Source organism: Pelobates fuscus, chromosome 2 (assembly GCF_036172605.1).
Source record: "Pelobates fuscus isolate aPelFus1 chromosome 2, aPelFus1.pri, whole genome shotgun sequence".
NCBI classification, from domain to species: domain Eukaryota; kingdom Metazoa; phylum Chordata; class Amphibia; order Anura; family Pelobatidae; genus Pelobates; species Pelobates fuscus.
This window is the reverse complement of record NC_086318.1, coordinates 438808373-438822042: the sequence shown is the minus strand read 5'-3', so window position 1 is coordinate 438822042 and position 13670 is coordinate 438808373.

Here is a 13670-nt window from a genome sequence, read left to right as displayed (position 1 = left end):
TTATCTCATTTTGCCTGATTGCCACCTGTCCTGACCTGTGATTACATTCCTGTCTTCTCTTTGGGATTTTCATTGCCTGTACTACGTTTACAGAAACACTGTTCCTGTTTACTTTCAGTGCACTGACTCACTACCTTGGAGATTTCTACCTTGAGTCTCCTCAATTTGTAATTAACTGCAAAGGATGCCTTAACTCTGCACGTGGGACTCCTCCTCAAGGTTAGACTCCTGACAGCTATGGAGACACCATGCTTGGGATCTGTGCATAAAAAGCCATGTGTGGCCAAATAAACCTCAGTTGACTCCCAGATCTATGTGTCGTCTAGTTGCTGGGGGGAAAGGGCTTTAATCACTATAGAACTTCTTACAGCTTCGAGGAAGGAACAGCGGAGATACCTAGTCATGGCATCGGAGTTCAGCTACAATAACAACATAAGTTTGAAGAGCAACCTTAAGATTGTAGACCATAGTCTAAAGTGAAGAAACATACCTTTAGTCCAATTTAGCCGTCCAGTCCAGTAATACCTCTAAATACCTTGCTGTTGGCCATTTTGGCTTTCATTTAGGACACTGACTATGGGAGTTCTAGACTGTTCACAAATGTCTGTGCCAAGCATTAATGGACTGATGGACCCACGTCTCATGCTGATGAAAAGCTCTGTACACAATAAACACAATATGCACACTAAATGTAATTCAACAGAGTGCAAGGGCAGTATTTAATGTCACTTTTTATCTGACTGAGTAGCCTTGGTGGGCCAGACTCCTCTGTATGTGAACCTGCAGCAGTAAGTTAGGTTGAGCAGCAATTGGTCAGATAACACAACATGGCTGCTCAGCGTAATAAAAAGTTCAATGTCCAGAATTTAAAAAAAGATAAATATCAAGTTTAATTAAATGTCCTACACTTTAAAAAAAAAAAAAAGGAAAAGTTAAAATTTGATGACAGTTGTCCTTTAAGGTTGCTTTTTCACTTTAACTCATAAAATTAACAGAAGTTTAATGATTGTTTTTATAATCAACTCTTAGGACAGGTTCAATCTGAGATCTATGTAGGAAATCATGCTCACTGTGCAACATTTCAGTAGAATTCTTCGGGATCACTAACCAGTGTATGTACAAGAACCATCTGGATTTTAGAAGAATCGGCAAACAAGAAGCAGCAATCGGACCCAGAAAATGATTGTCATTTTCCGTTTGTTTTCTGCGACTTTGGAAGTTCTTAATTGTCACTGCACGGCATGTTGTTTATTAACATGCTAGACGCTGCAGTGGGACCGAGACACGGCTTTGTTCAGAGCGGATGTTAATGACTCATATATACTGTGCCACTAACTTTCCTAGATGCTGACAGTCCTACATATGGAGAGCAGGTGGTCAGCAGATCACAGCTCGAGAGCAGGCGCCAAATATGAAGGAACCCCATAGAACAGACAGACCTGCATCATTACACCAGGGATTCCATGTGAACACAGTTACAATATCCAAGCTTAGTGTGCTGTATGGATCATGTCAGCGATGAAAGATCAGCAGGAGATTAGGGCACCTTAGATGTTAGTGGGTATCTTCAACAGCAATTATAGTACCAGTGCCACATTAACCCTTTACAGGTCCTAAGGAACCAACTCCAGCATGATCAACCTTGGAAATAGACATATTATGTCTATTTAAGTAGTATCTTTTATTGCCGTATAATTTGGAGACTTAGCAAAGAAAAATATTTTATAAAAATGGCAGAGGAAAGAATTCCAGATGCTTTGTAACGTTCTGCAAGTTTTTACTGCTATGGTTTCTTCATTTTTTTTGTTGTTGTTACTATTCAAAGTGTTTTTCTCGTAATCTAGAGTTAGCACCAAGAGGCTCGACCTCCAGAAAGTAGACATTATGGTTCGACGCCTTGCAGATGCTCCGTATTAGCCCTGGCAGCGAACACAAACCTTTTCTTTCCATAATCTTTATTTTCAGCATCTGGATATAAGACATTGTGTTATTCTTCTCTTAAACGCAATAAACACATAAGCAAAATAACTGAAAAACAACAGACCCCAATACAGCGATTCCACGAACTGGAGGAGAGATAATAAAGTGGGAGATTAGTAAAAAAAAAAAACACTGGACAGAGACAGGACAGGAGAGAAAGCTGTTTCAGATGCAGTCCGAAGAAATAAAATAGAAATATATTTAAATATAGAAATACACCCAGAAAGGAGAGAGGTGATACGTAGATAAGAAGGAGGGATAGAGTAGAATATATAATTGCATTAAAGACCTAAATCTCAATTTGGAATGTCTGAAGGGAAACTACTAATAGGACAGCTATTAGGCTTCAGTCTGTTTTTGGCAAGCTTTGTTTTATGCTTGGAGCCAGGTAAAAGCTTACCTGGGTCTGACAGTCCTGTTCTTCACGTATTGTATACTACAGGAAATACTCACACAGAAAGGACTGTAGTAACATCCATACCTTTTGGACCATTCATGATCAGTGGGTGCCCACAGTCTACTTCACGCTGTCTGTTGCTGGTTGCTCAATGAGAGTTTAGAAACTATGTCTCTTTTTTTTTTTTATATATATTTATCATTTTTATTTTTGTTTTCCAATACAACTACATTGCCGAAATATAAAAGAGGTATATAGGATACAGATAAATTCAATACTTGATTGATTGCAGTTTGGCAAGAAATTCATATATATCATTTTCAAATATATAGCAGATTTTGCGGCAATATACATATATACAAGACAATGAAACATAAATACATATAAAAAGACTACATAAAAAAGGACTACCACCACTGGGGCTCGATCGATAGAATTGAGAGGTTATATATATCCAAGAGATCTTTTGTCAGGCCTGAGGGGTTCAGTGAAATTGACCCGATTAACTAGGCCCTCTATCCCGTCCTTAAACTCAATCCAATTGGATTTTATTTCTCTATAGCAACCAAGTAAGCCATGAGTCAGGATATGAGATAAATTTGACAAAAGAAGAAACAAAATTGCATTCCATTGTGTATTGGTATTCTGTTTGGTTTAAGATTTCTTGCCACGTTGGAGAGGATGGCTAGATTTCCATTTATGGGCAATAGAGATCTTAAAGGCATAAAGAATCTGTGTAATAAGATATTTATATTTTTTCTCCATTACTGGGAAATCTAAGTTAACCAAGAAAAGAGAAGGTGAGAGTATTATAGTAACCTGAGTTAAGTCTGATATCAGAGAAGAAATACGTATCTTAGTGTCATTTAATAACTCACAATTGTACCATATATTTAATATTGTACCAACCGTTTTATGACATCTCCAGCATTTAGATGAATAAGTTTTGTACATTTTATGTAATTTAAAAGGAACCTGTTACCCTCTATATATAATATTGAGGTGTAATTCTAACAAAGATATACAGTGAATATTTTTTTTACATTTAATAGTAGTTTGATACCATTCGTAGGGGGTATAATTTACGTTTAGATCCTTCTGAAATTTTACCTGCCTCAACCTCATCTTCCAATAGTTTGGAAGATCTGGTTATTAAGCCCTTAGTTCCTACTCCATCTTAATATCCTAAAATAGGGTGTGTAGTAATAATCTGTTTGGAATTTAGATAGTGTTTAATCTTTAAATACAGAAAAATGTCACTCGAGGGTATATTATATTTATTTTGTAAACCCGGAAAACTATTCAATATATTATTTTCATATGTCTGCATTTTTAGTTATCTCCTTTAACTTCCAATTATACATATCCATATTGATCATGTTATATTGAAGAATTTTTATTGGGGCTTGTATAAGTATAGAATCCAAGAGATTTAACTTGATTTTCAGTTTTTTTAATACATCCAACAAACCGGTTATCAATTGATTTAAAGCATTTCTTTGATTAAATACAGTCGGGTCATCTGACCAGAATATAGTGTTTAAATTACCATATGGGTAGTTCTCTTGTTCAATCTGAAACCATGCATTATTTTGGATATTTAGCTTGGTCCATACCATTAAATTAGCAACTAGACATGTTAGATGTAGCTTTTCAATATCTTTAAATGATATGCCACCTTGGTTATATTTGTTTTGTAAGATCCTCTGGGATATTCTTGGTCATTTAAATAATCTGCATTCACTATATTTAATCACCCAAACCATGAAATTTCAATTTTGCCCGACTTAGTCAAATGTTTATGAGTTAAAGCGTATATATATATATTGATAATTAAGCCTCAGATATACTTAGCCCCAGAATTTGCATTTTCTTTATGTTTATTTTATAATTTGAAACATTTCCATATTTCTCAATAGTTTTTTTAACCTCTGGAATAGAGATTGAGGGCTTCACCAGGGACAAAAGCACATCATCAGCAAATAGGGAGATTTTATATTCACAATCAGCTGATTTAATCCCATATAGTTCTTTATTCTATTAATAATGATAGCCAGTGACTCAATAGACAAGATATAAAGTAATGGAGCCAAAGGACAACCTTGCCTCGTTCCATTATTTATTGGAAATATGCATGATTCCAAGAAAGGATTTATAATTCTCGCTTTTAAAAGGATCCTGAAATCCAAATGTATTTAATACTCTATCTATAAATCTCCAGTTGACCCTATCAAATGCCTTTTCATTCAAATTTAAGGTTTTTAGACAAAACAATGGCTACTCCCTTTTTTTTTACATTTTCTTTCAAGATTGACATAGTAGACTGTAGGGAAGTTATTAAAATGCCATAATTTAGTAGGAGAGGATATCCAATGAGTTTCCTGGATAAGAGCTATATCCAGATTACTATCTTTTAAGTAATCCCCCCCCCCCCCCCCCCCCCCCCCCCCGTTTTTGGGGTGAATTAAGCCCATGGATATTCCACGAAACACATCTAAGTGTCATCAAAATTCATCATAACCCCTATAATGGAGTGCCAGTGGAGCAGTCCTTTAACATTTACTAACAAAAACATATCAATATTTGTCTATAGCATTTGTAGACCATTTTCATTTTATTCAAAAAGTTGAACAAAGCGCCATGTTGAACTAGTACTTGCTACTTTTTTACGCAGGTAGTGAGGCATGGATATTACCTAGGAGATTTACTACACATGCTTGGAAATAACATAATTAGGAAAATAAGAAAAAATAAATAAAAAATAATTATATTATTAAGTAGTGATAAATATGGAATCACCCAAGTATTAATGATTAGATAGTATTAAGTCAGGGGTTCTCAACCTTGTCTTCAAGAACCCCCTACCAGTCCAGGGTTTAGTGATTTCCTGGGTGTGTCTAAGGTGTTTATTTTCCCTGTTTCTAAACACCTTAGACACACCCAGGTAATCCCCAAATCCTGGACTGGTAGGGGGTCCTGAGGACCGGGTTGAGAACCCCTGTATTAAGTGAACTGGAGAGTATTATCTCATTGATTAAAAAAATATATTACTATGTCTTGGAACTTTCTGCTATATGTGAAATATCAACATATTCTTACATAATGTTTTATATTGTGATTTGCAATCTCGTCAGTGATTCAAAAGTCTAGTCTAAAAATATAGATTTATACCCAAGTACAACAACAACCCAAGCCTGGGCTAATAATTCTGATTTGTGAAAATGCAGGCACTGACAATTTAGTTATTAAATTACAATAAAAATAATTAAAAAGAAAAAGAAAAAGAAAAGAGGGAATATATATATATATATATATATATATATATATATTTATTTCCTTACTCTCAATTATAATTGATATTAATTAAGGTTTCCATTTTAAAATTAATTATTTTGCCGATGGAGGATCTTTTAATACGGAACTGGTCTTGATAGAATATTACTAACGCTACCGGAAAGTTCCATTTGTATCTTGTGTTTTTTTTCTCTGAGAATGGCTGTAATTTCATTACATTTTCTTCTCGCCTGTCGAGTAGCTGGAGACAGAGCAGGAAATAATTTAATGTCCTTAAACTGAGGATCCATGGGAGGAGATCTCTTAATATCTTGCATTGTCAGATTTATGATATAACCATTTGTGAATTTAACAATTGTATCTCTAGGTGAAGTTGAAGAGATATTTTGTGGTTTGAAGAGAAGGTGGAATCTCCCAAATGGGTGATTTTTAAGTTGAAGAGATGGTACCAGTTATACAAGAAGGGATCCAAGATATTGCTTAAGATGATCTAGAGAAATTGGCTCAGGTAGTCCTCTAATTTTAATGTTGTTTCTTCTGGAACGGTCATCTAAATCCATTAATTTATTCTCTAATTTATCAACTCTATCTTCTAGTGAATTATTTAATGAAAACAAGTTTTTATTTTCTTCTTGGAGTTTGTGAATTATTTGAGTTTGTTCTGTTAGAGTATTCGTTAATTGGTTCAGGTCCACTTTAAGCGTGGAAATACTTGAGTCGAGATCTTGCTTTTTTTAATGTAGACTTTGTTTAAAGATTCATCCAGTGTCTGTTGCGTTATAGCTAAAGAAGGATTTAGCTGTATATCTTGATACTGTGTAGTATCTATAGAAAGTTTAACTTCTCTCTGTTCATGTGAAAATGATCTTCTGTTGGTCTCGCCAGTTCTTTATATTTATACCTTTATTTTTTTTTTCTGAGATTATTATTTTGTCCTTGTGTTTTTTTTGGTCCCATTTTTTAAAAAAAATCTTTTTCTTCTCTCTCTTTTTATTTTATTTTCCCTTTTCTTTTCCCTTTTTTTTTTTTTGAAGGATAAATCCGTGTTTACAGATTATATAGGGGAAGTGTTGGTATGAGTTGGTAGAAGGTTAAATGTAAACAATGGATAAACAGGGTCATCTTTATACAGAATAGATCCAACATGGCAACAACAGACAGTTAAAACCCTTTCAGACACTTACCTGAATATTCAAAGAGGTGTGAAATCTGGGGGTATGACAAGAAAGATGCTTTAAATAATTGCACTAAATGTCCATCTAGTTGCAGAACTCAAAAGGTAAGTGACCATTGTCTAACTCTACAGACTAGACCCCTAGCAGATTGTATTTAAATTGTGAGTCCTTCCCTATTTACATTGGTCCTTATAGTACCTATACTATGTTGTATATATTTTATTTTACAGTTATTCTATTCATACGTGTTGTTTTATTCTAGCCTTATACAGCTTGCCTTCTTCTAATAGTGCAGCCAGCTGCCATCTTTTCCCCAGGTGAATGACTCACACGCACACAGCCATCCACCTGATTTAAAAGAAATATGATTCATCAGACCAGACAACCTTCCACCATTGCTCCATTTCTGTTGCTCACATACCCAGTGAAAGCCCTATTGATGGAGGACAGGAGTCATCATGGGCACTCTAGTTGGTATGCGGCAATGCAGCCCCATATGCAGCAAACTGCGATGCACTGTGTGTTCTGACACATTTGTACCATGGCGAACATTAAGATCTTCAGCAATTTGTGCTACAGTAACTCTTCTGTGTGATTGGACCAAACTGGCTAGCCTTCGTTCCTCATGAGCATCAATGACTATTGTGCGCCCCTGACGCTGGTTCACCGGTTATCCTTAATACGAAGCAATAGGGTGCGCCAGGGGGCTAGGGATAAGGTATTACTCAATAAGATAACTGAAATAAAACAGATAATACACTGCCCTTTTTTATGCATTTTATATCACTCTACTGACAGTGTATTATCTGTTTTATTTCAGTTGTTTTATTGAGTAATACCTTATCCCTAACCCCCCCCGGCGCACCCTATTGCTTTGTTTGTTCTTTTGGGTATTTAGGAGATACTTACCCGTTTAGGTGTGCTGCCTCCCCTCCCTCCAACTTAGCGCTATTTCACCCCTTGTTTCTCTAATCACCGGTTATCCTTCCCTGCACCACTTTTTCTAGGTACCAATCACTGCATCCCGGGAATACCCCACATGACTTGCCGTTTTTAAGATGCTCTGATCCAATCAGCTAGACATTATTATTTGGCCATTTTCAAAGTCACTCATTTATTTATTTGTTTGCACACTTTTCTTCTTTTAACACATGAAATTTAGGATGTGACTGTTCACTTGCTACTTAATATATCCCAGGTGCCATTGTAATGCTATAATTGTTATTCACTTCACCTGTCAATGGTTTTAATGTTATGGCCGATCAGTGTATGTAGCACATCACTTTTGAGTCTAAACTTTTCAAAGGTAGAAAATAGGTTTTATATTTTTATTCCGTCCGAAACAGGTGGAAAACATATTGCAGTGGAGGCAAATGAAGAAAATGTGAATTCTTCAGACATCAAAGCTCAAGAAATGTTAGTTTTCTACAGCTTTTACTGAAGTGATTTTAATTTGTCTCAGTAAAGGAGCCAAACAAAATACCAGGATAGAAATGTTTTAATTTAACAGCTAAACATCTGCCTGCGTTGAATCAAAGACGGTTCCAAGAATAGATGAGACAATATGAGAAGCTTATGGACTCATGAAAGAACTGTCATCGTCATTTGACGCAACCCCAGCGCCTCAAGGTGACCTCGCAGGACATGTATAGCAAATACGGAGAGTGATGTATAAAAAAAAATAATCCTCCTTATTGAAAGAACTGGAGTGGGACAGATGACTAAAATCACATTGTAATGTTCTTATTGTGTTACATATTACCTATGTTTTTGCAATGTATATGTTTAGATCAAGGCTTTGACAAAGACACTATCTAGTCAAAACGTTGCTGATGGATGAAGCTCTCTGTCTGAGGTAGAGAAGGCGGGGAGCAGTGCTCAGTGGACCTCTGTATAAAAAGTCACACCATCCTAAAACATTTAACTACTCAGAAATCGCTATATTGGCACCATAACCACATCAACACCCTGTCGTAGTTATGGTGCTTGCAGGGTGTGTTACTTTAAATGGATCTAAAATAATATTGAGAACCACAACAGCAACGTTTCGACAACAGCAACGTTTCGACCCCAAAAGGTCTTTGGGGTCGAAACGTTGCTGTTGTGGTTCTCAATAAAGTTCCTGTCTTGAACCAAGGAGTGCCTGGACCCCTATTATTTTACTAAGGTTTGGAAATCTGGTGTTTGATTCCGGCTTAGCAAGCACCCTGGCTCAGATTTGTGGGAGTGAGTGCAGTTCCACATATACTATTCAAACTTTAAATGGATCTGTCATACGATATTGTGTCTGCACAATCATACAATATAACAGTTTATAGACTGAATGTTCAGCATATCACTGTGCACTTTCTGTTTTAAAATAATCTGATTTGATCTCATTTTAATTGGCATCTTTTTGTTTTGTATATTTATTGCTTTTTCAGTCTATCAGATAAACGATTCCTCATTAACCATAGTTATTAATGTACATTAACCGTAGTGCCTTTTTAAACCGTTTGGTTTGAAGTTTAGAAGGGACATTTTTGCTGATGTGCTTTATATTTCATTCAGCTTCTTAACCTGCTGAACATGCGAAAAAAGCCATTTTCTCTGCCATTTGATCTGAATCTCTGGGTAAGCATTCAAGAAAAATCCCCTTGTATTCACTCGTGCTATGTATGTGTGAAGTTTGGGGTTATTCCATTCAGCAGAAAAGCTTCCCGTCACGGAAAAACATAAAATAACATTTTGCTGGATTGGAGGACCTGGCATTGCAGGATTCCACCATGAAGCCAAATAGTTTTGTTTTGCTCAATGTTACAGTGTAACACGTGAAAGGCAGGATTTAATGGTAAATGCTAGCTCTGGTGGGGCTAGAAAACGGCCCAGCATTATGAGTGCACTCGTCCTCCTGTCTGCTTCTACCTCATTAACAGTTAGATGTTAATATCTGCCGAGTCTCTCAATGCTCTTTAATTGGACTGTATGTAAACTGGAGTATTGCAACTGAATTCCTTTCATTCGTTTAATCCGGTTCCTCTGAAACTGTCTGGACACTGTATCCTTAACTCGTGGCCTTCCTTCCTACGTCACACTATTGATACCACCAACCATCCCTTAACCTACAGAGATAGGACTTAATCCACCCTGAAACCTCACTCTAACCCTAATAACTAGTATTTATGTAGCCTAGTAAATTCTTTTTTTTATTATAACAGGGAATACTAATACATTCAATCAGGGCCGGACTGGGAAAAAAAATTTAGCCCAGGCATTTTTCAATCACAGAGGAGAGAGGAGCTTGTTTTGTCATCATGACTAATAACAAGCACGCCCCCTCTCAAAGTGAGCATGTTGGTTCAATGCGCAGAGCCCCGCTGAAGAGCTCTAACATTAAAAAAAGACCCTGTATTTGTTCTGCGCAGCGCAAGCAAATTTAATAACATGCTTGCACTGTGTTTGCTTTTAACTTGTCTCTGGTGTCTCCACAAGTGGGATACCAGAGGACAAAAGGGCCAGAAAAGCGTATCGTGCATGTGTATGGAACCTGCTTGTGAGATTGCGTGTGTGTAGAGTGAGCTGATTGTGGTGTGGTATTGTGTAAATTGGTCGATTTTATTCGTGTTTGTGGTGTAATATGTGTGGCTGGGGGCTTGTAGAGAGTGTGTGTATAGGGGCATAGTGTTATAGGGGATGTAGCGAGTGTGTGCTTACGGGCTGTAGTGTGTGTGTATAGGTGACGTAGTGTGTGTAGAGGTTGTAGAGAGGGTGTGTTTAGAGAATGTTGTATGTGTTTGCTTACAAGGAATGTAGTGTGTGTGGTGTAATATGTGTGGCTGGGGGTGTAGAGAGTATGTGTATAGGAGGCATAGTGTGTATAGGGGATGTAGCGAGTGTGTGAATACGGGCTGTAGTGTGTGTAGGGGTTGTATAGAGTATGTGTTTAGAGAAGTATGTGTTTGCTTACAAGGAATGTAGTGTGTGCATAGGGGATCCAGAGTTTGAATGTCAGGAATGTAGTGTGTGTAGGTGGTGCAGTGTGTAGAGGATTCAGAGTGTATATAGGGATCTAGTGTGTGTGTAGATTAGATGATCCAGAGTTGGGTAAGGGATCTAGCATGTATTTGGAGCGTAATGTGTGTAGTGGTGCAGTGTGAGGAGTGCTGTAGTGTGTTTATATATATATCTTTGGACGTATTGTATGTGTGAGGGGTGCAGTGTGTTGGGTGTGCTGTGTGTATGTGTGAAGGGTGCAGCGTGTGTGTAGGAGGGGTGCAGTGTGTTTGTAAGAGGGGTGCTGTGTGTTTGAGGGTGTTCTTATCTGCTGTTACATTCTATGTTTCTAATTTTTTTGTCTGTTAACTCACCGAGGGTTATTTTATTTATTATATATGTGTGCAAGTGTGTTGTGTGTGTGTGTGTGTGAGGTTGCTGTGTGTGTGTGTGTGTAAGTATGCTGTTAGTGTGAGTGTGCTGTGTGTGAGGGTGCTGTTAGTGTGCTGTGTGTGAGGGTGCTGTTAGTGTGAGTGTGCTGTGTGTGCGAGGGTGCTGTGTCTGAGAGTGTGCTGTTAGTGTGTGTGTGCTGTTACAATTTCTAAGATAAATGGGATGGGGCTTGAAGTCAGAACAAAGCCAATAGGAATATTAAATATACCTTTTAGTTACCTTGTTCCGGCACTAAGTCCATACAGCTGTGTCCTCCATCTCCTGTCTCATCCTCATGCTGGCTGATTCCTTATCTACTTCTGATCCTTTCAAATGCTTCTCATGCTGTGCTCCTTTATGCCAATACTTCTCATGCAAGCATAGAAGCCAGTGCTTCTGTACGAGATGCATCAGAAGACGTTCGGTGTCCTCATGCAATCCGTGAGAACGTTGAACGTCAAAGAACTAAGTTGGACTCTGTTGTGGGTGTGGAGGTATCAAGGAGACAGCCACACTAGGTGTGTTTAGTCCTGCATTGTAAACATTGCAGTGTCGCCAAAATACCAGGGACACTGCACCCACACTATTTCATTGAGGGGAAGTCGTCTAGGTGCCTAAAATGTCTCTTTAAGAACCTTTACTGAAATCCGGACATAGAAAATTGATACAAGTTTGCTATTGTGGCTTTTATGTTTCAATTAAATTAACTTTGAATTCCTTACAATGTACACCTTGAATCACCCTGATACCTACAGTAATTGGGGTCAGACTGATTGGGATTGCATGGTTAGTCCAACTGGAGTCAAGTTGTCTAACCTTGTCCTATTTTATCATAGCTAATGAGATGACATCCAGCTTCAATCAATGTATTATTGATCCGCTTGCCTGGAGCTTTGTTTGGCACAGTATGAACGTTAGAAAAGTAAAAAAATATTAGGTGATATAAATAGACGTTCAAAAAATAAAGTGAATAACAGGTGAACAGCAAAACTCTTACACAACTGCTCCCCTTCACGCAAATTAATAACAAAATGTGATTAACTAAATGAGGTGTGCTCGTGTTCCCTATTAAGGGTTAATAAGTATGTAGTGGTTATTTGGCCTAGTGCACAGGTAACGCTTTTGGTTTTTATTGTATATATTGGGGCTGATGTGTACTATGCCCCTTGCTGCTGCCCAGGAGTAGTAGGAGTTTGAGCACAGGACTTATTTTTGTGTATTTGCATCACACAGCCATGTTACAATGCTGCCGCCCACCCCATGTGTTCCCTATTAAGGGTTAATAAGTATGTAGGGGTTCATTAGGGGTTCATTCCCCCTCTCTGTCTCATTAGAGATATCTTTACCCGAAGCTGAAGGAAGCGAGGTGAATGGTTAGTGTAGGACCCACCTAAGAGGTTTGCCTTGACGTGGCAGGTGGGCTTACATCTAATGGTCATTGGAGTAAAACCATTTGTTTAACCCCTTAAGGACCAAACTTCTGGAATAAAAGGGAATCATGACATGTCACACATGTCATGTGTCCTTAAGGGGTTAAATATGTATAGGAATTTGGGCTAATGCGCAAGTAACTATTTTCTTCCATTATATATCATTATTAGTTTTGGTTGATCTGCACTATCATTCTATGTATCACTACAAGCTAAAAATTGGATACAAATTTATGAGTATTTTCCATAAACGCCCCTTAATTTACTCATCACAATATGAACATTGAGCAGATATTCCTAAAACAGAATTGTCAATGTCTGCACCCGGTGTGCTTTTCACATACAATGAAAGCAGTGGTAACAGACTGTCTACCCGCCCAGCAAAGTTCGGAATATAAATACACCTATTTATATATAGAACCTCACTAATCACTTTCATTTCATCTGCCTTTTAAACCAGCGTTGCGAGAAGCTCTATAATTCAGTTTTTATGCAATTGAAAATTCTCTGGAGATTAATTCAAAACCAAATAACCGAGAAAAGAGAAATCCATAAACATAAAATGTACTTTTATTATATTACTGTCTCCAACTAGAAGAATTCGTGTATTAATAACATGGTGTATGGAATGTCTACCAAAGGGTGTAAGTACGCCCCCTGACTCCATAAACAAAGTGCTAGCAACACATGCAGGTTATTCTGTGTGCGATATCTGCTCTGCTTTGTGAGTTAGTTGTCAATTAGACGATTGGACCTTTTCTTTTCAAACATTGTTTGGCTTTCATTCTCTGGCCGTCATCGGAGAGACCCATCAAGACATAAAGAATGTAACCGTAACTGGTATCTCTGGATGTCCTCCTTTCTTCTGCAAAGCTATTTTTTATACAAGAATTACTTCAAAGACCTTGAACTCATAAATAAATACAAGATCTTCGTTAAAATCATAAGTAAGACCAGTTGTTTATTAATAGAATAAACACTGAAAAAAAC